At 36.4% G+C, this 5,361-nt stretch overlaps 1 long non-coding RNA gene across 2 annotated transcripts; it reads right to left on the bottom strand.

The window, feature by feature from the left end:
• Window positions 1–961: 961 nt before the first annotated feature.
• Window positions 962–4,877, bottom strand: LOC110856629. Of its 2 annotated transcripts, none has more exons than XR_002548590.2 (5): window positions 4,059–4,877; window positions 3,350–3,415; window positions 2,132–2,203; window positions 1,750–1,809; window positions 962–1,466 (listed from the first exon to the last, which is right to left on the bottom strand). It is a non-coding gene; the product is annotated as an uncharacterized LOC110856629 (long non-coding RNA). The 2 variants fall into 2 exon arrangements; XR_004836354.1 differs by lacking the exon at window positions 4,059–4,877 and adding an exon at window positions 3,489–3,625.
• Window positions 4,878–5,361: the final 484 nt, after the last annotated feature.

Raw genomic sequence — 5,361 nt, 5'->3', positions numbered from 1 at the left:
CTGCATTTTAATTCATCTTAAATTAATCATTTTAATTAATTTGACCTTTTTGTCGATTTAAAAAAAGCTGGGCTGAAAGAATCAACTGAACGGGAGCCGATTACAGGAGTGAAGTCTAGCAGAACTAAAACATCAAGAAATAATATGCCGTAAAAACTATGCTTAGGTAAGCTTCATTTGAAATATGTACACACGTCGATCATATTTTTATATGTGCACTTTGTACGTATGCAATAAGAAATCTATTCTTTTCAGATAATCAGGATAGCGCCACAAGTATGAGAGGTACAAAATCGAAAGTTATGGGTGGGATCAAGGATCCAACAATAAGGGTTCAATTATGAGGAGTCGGATAACGTAATTTTTAATATTTACATTATCATTGTTTTGAGTTTTTTATCCTTAATTGTAATAATTAAAATGAAGTAAAGTCATGTCATTAACGGGATAAATTGGGTCAATTTTTGGTGTTTATTTAGCATAAAACACGTGTTTAAGTAATGCATAAACCCGAAAATTAAACGAGAATAACGCGAGTTTTACACATATTATTTCTGTCCTAGACACGTGTTATACACGAATTTGACACGAGTCTGACACCGCAAAACGGCGACAATAACCCCCAAAATTCATCATCTTTTACACCAAATCTTCATTTGTTAACCACGAGATTTCGTGTCCGTGGACTGGTGTTTTCCTGTGTATTTCCCAAGTTTGTGCTACTAGGGTAGATATTCAAAATTGCATTATGCAGAACAAATTATGCAAATCCGGGGTACATTGAAATATGGGTATTTATTAGCCATCCAGATAATTCCAGAACCATTACGCAAACTAGAATTGAATCATAATCGGAGGAAGAAGGTTGATTGACATTCTGCGTACTACGTGACAACGTTTAATGATTGAGCATGGTAATCAGCAAGTTGCGATAACTTATTATCCCAAATGACAAACAGAGTGACATTCCTTTGTTATTTTATTCATGGCTGTTGACTAACACCTTTTTTAATGGGGACAAGTGATAACATTTTATTTCACCTGTCAATATTTTAATCAAATATTTTAATTAAATATTACGACATGATTAGAATGTCTTAAGTTTAGGAAATTTAGCAAGCATGAGGTAACATTCGTATGAACAGATTTATTTAATTAGTTCCCACAAAGTCGTGTGAATAATGAAGAAAAATCTATCAATCGGCCAATAAAGAGTTCATATCGGCTTGATGGACGATACGATTTATAGTGTTTTGAACTTCCAAGTAGCCTCTTCTATCAGACTGTCCCATCACTCGGAATTTTTGCGCCAAGGATTTGCAGTAAGTGTCGTATTCGTCGTCTTGCTTTTCTGCATTTCGGGTGCCTGACATGATAGAGGCAACTGCTCCTCCCTCCACATCGACAGCTGCTGGGTCGTCCGGGAGATTTTGGTCACCTCGAATCTTCATTAGTTCCCAGACGAGCTATGAAGAATGCAATAAAATAATTTTAGAGATATTTTAGATTGTTAAACGGAGTACACAGGTCCGTGTGCATAAAGGCGGCGTTTTATCTGTTTTTTCAAAGGTCAGACAAGGTTTGTTCGATGTCACTAAAACCTCACCAACCGTTAAACTCCATACATATACCAATTTCAACTGAAAGTTAACCCCGAATTTAATTGTGACCTAATTTGCCCTCAAAGGTCACAAAATGTCAAAATAAGGTCATCAACTGTTAAATTTTATTAGTTGACAATTCGCATACCATTTGAAGTTTTGTAGGTCCAGATCTTCGTGCGGTTTCACGGGTGCGTAACATGACACGCTAAAAATGAGTAGTAAATAAATAAATATTTTGAATTATGCACTCTAAATCAAAAAAAGTAAAATTTACTTAAGGTTAGGTAGAGAAGAGGATGGCGCAACCAAATGTTAAAATTTATCAAATGTTGTGCCAAATTTATCCGTCCGTTGGGCAATCTTTACACAACTTTGGACAAATTTTGCACAACTTTGGACAACTTGCACCTTTTGGTTGTGCCATCCCCCCTTTTTGCTCAACCTATAGCTAATTTTACGATTTTTATTTAGAGTGTGTGCATACGTAAATTTTAAAATAATTGATACTATATTCACTCTTCTTCTACCTGTTGGGTATCCGTTTGGTTGGGCGCCGGCCGGCCTCCAGCGACCCGGTTGTTAGGTCTCCCTCGCCTGGGCTACATATTTGCAAGGAAAAATAGGGTTTCGTTATTCCCGTCCAAAACAATTTTTACCACGCTGGTGGGAAAAATTGTTTTTACCGTCCAAAATGGAAAATATGTAGATGTTCCCATATTTACACATGTGTAGTTAGTTGTGGCAAAGTGTTACTTTTTTAATTATCAATATTTTCGGAATTGACCTTGATATTCGTCAATTCCATGCATACATTTCTGAACATTTTGCCATGTAATACAGGCAATTTTGAACGATTTTGATTACTATTCAGTTTTTCGATACGAGAACTACATGTTAATTTTAGATTGTTCGAATTCACCCGAATCATCAGTTTATTTTCTCCGAATTTTATGCAGAATAAAGTAAAATTAAAAACAAATTTTAAGTCTTAAAGAAGTTGTTTCGGATTGCCCCAAACCAGATTTATTCAATTTTTCCCATTTCCCATCTATTTTGGGTGGGTGGTAAAAAGTGCATTTTTCTTTCTTTTTCGCGCTGCCATGGTCAGTTTGGTTTTTACCCAGGGTGCATAAACTTTTTGTTGTCCGTGGTTTCTCCTAAGGGGGTGATGCCAGGATGAAAATTTTTATTCAAAAACTTGAAGTTGGGGAATTGTATACAATTTTGCAATGGATTTGGGTGGTTGTCATGGTAAAAGTGCATGAAATTCCCCAACTTTAAATTGTTGAATAAAAATTTTCATCCTGGCATCACCCCCTTAGGAGAAACCACGGACAACAAAAAGTTTATGCACCCTGGTTTTTACCAATCGAAACCATGATGAGGAAGTATGGTAGATTATTTGGAGTACTCATTTTGACTTTGCCTTCATAGCAAAATTTTGTTTGCAAAATGTTTTGCCTTGCAAACTTACACCTTGCAAACTTACACCAGCCTGAGTTTTTCTAGGAAACATAATTTTGTTTGTTTTACAAAGCGGTGTTAAAATCCACATAAAATCATAACCGGCACGGAAATAATATTGCAACCAAAATTATAACCTTGCATGTGGAAACCTAACACCGTAAACATTCAGGCAAACCATGCTAAGCTGAAGTAAATTTAGCACGGTACGGAGTAAAATTATCACCTTAATAAATATGTTGAAATTAAAATGATTGAAATTAAATTGTTGGAAAACGAACCAATGCTCTCCTGGGAATTAGAGGCGGTCCACCCGTGCTTTTCCTGGCAGTTTGTTTAGTTCGCAGCTAAAACGAAGAATTATAGATTATCAGGAAGATTGTTTATGTATTAAATTTTAATCAGATTTAATTTATGTACCACTCCAAATTTTGATAAATTAGTGAATTTTTGTATCTCTAAAGTTCCAGCAAACTATGAAATTATGGTGAGAAGACAGAGCACACAGCAAAACGGGGGAGCACATGGTGTGATTAAACATGGCGTGCCATTGGCCCGAATATTTTCCCATGCTTTCAAGATATTTATAGAAATGCTGACAATGGAGGTCTCCCAACGTGTGCTCACAGATTTGGAGCAAACTAGCGTCAATCGATCACAAATATAATTAGTATGAAATTTGCAAATGGAACTATCTGCCAATGCGCAGGTTTGGCAGAGATATTTGCATAAAAAGTGTGAAAAAGGCGCAGCAAATTTGGAAAATTACAAATTTACCAGCCTTGGGAGTGCGTTTTCTCCTGTTTTTATGCAAATATCTCCGTTAAACCTGCGCATTGGCAGATAGTGCCATTTGCAAATTTCATACTAATTATATTTGTGATCGATTGACGCTAGTCTGGTCCAAATCTGCCAGCATACGTTGGGAGACCCCCATTGTGGGAAAGAATAAACTTGAGTGGGGTGGTCAGGTTGTTGTATTTTAAATACCTGGTGAAAAAAGGATTCTCATGGTCCAGTTGTTTGCTAAGTCGCTCACACAGGGGCCACCCATATATTTCGTCATCAAAAGTTCTCGATTTTAGCACCACTCAAGCGACGTAAACATTAAGGGATAGATAATTTTAGACCTAAGTCACCCACCCACTAAAACGATGACGTAGTATATGGACGTTCCCGCATTCACCGATTGTACCCTTCGGAGATACCCTTTATTTTGGGCGAGTTTGGGAAAGGGTTTAAAAATATGGCAGTTATATATATTTATGGCCATGAATACCTAGTAGTGTTTATTTTTGTCCGCACGAAATTATTTTTATGCATGCGGGACCCATAGAAATGCACAAAAGCCCAAAAAACTGCACGTAGAAAATGCACAATATAGGTTATTTGATTTTGTCATAAATTATGACAAAACTTTACAGACAAAAATTGAATTTCTATATTTTCGTTATTGGTAGTTTCAAAACGTTTCTACTTTTAAAAATCAGTGCAACAAGGGAAATGTGATTCATTTTTCGAATGCGTTTAATTGGCCCATCCGCCAACTGTTTTCAGGAAAGTGAAACAGAAAAATGACGCGGTTTTAATAGATGAATCACAAACATTTCTGGAAGTATATCCAACTTTCAAATTCACTGTGGTCCAATGTCTTTTTAGCACGTCGATCGATGTACAGAAAAGGCCCGTCGATTAGCCCGTCACACTAAAACTAATGAAGTTAGCCACCTTTTTCTCTCGTCGAAAAGGGAAGAGAGAAAAGGAGAGGCTAAATTCTCAACAAAGCCACCAACCCAGCCAGCCAGCAATATATTCCATTGTTATGTCGATGGTTTAATCTATAACCATTTTGGCAACGTAAATAACGTATATAGGGAACGTCCATATATTACGTCATCATTTTAGTGGGTGGGTGGTTTAGGTCTTTCTATCTTTTCCATCTAAAAATTCTCTATCCGTTAATGTTTACATTTAGAGGAGGAGGTTCAAAAATCAACAATTTTTCATAACGTAATATATGAATGGTCCCTTATTGAGAACTCAAGAGTTGAATAATTTAGTTGCCATGCAAAAAGTGAAGTGTGAATCTGCATTTAGTTCATGCATACGTGGCTGGCATGTCCAACAACGTCATACGTATCGACGTGTGTGCAAAATTATTGAGTGCATCTTATCTCCAGTAATTGGGTGCAGAGCTGTGCTAATTAATTATTTACTAAACCTGGGAAAAATTAAATTAAATTTTACAACTTGGCGCAGCCAGACGAAGAGTTGTGTTATATGACCTCGTGAA

The sequence above is a fragment of the Folsomia candida genome, unplaced genomic scaffold (genome assembly GCF_002217175.1).
Source record: "Folsomia candida strain VU population unplaced genomic scaffold, ASM221717v1 Fcan01_Sc016, whole genome shotgun sequence".
Classification (NCBI taxonomy): Eukaryota; Metazoa; Arthropoda; class Collembola; order Entomobryomorpha; family Isotomidae; genus Folsomia; species Folsomia candida.
The sequence above is the reverse complement of the archived record's forward strand: the minus strand, read 5'-3'. Positions and strand labels throughout refer to the sequence as shown.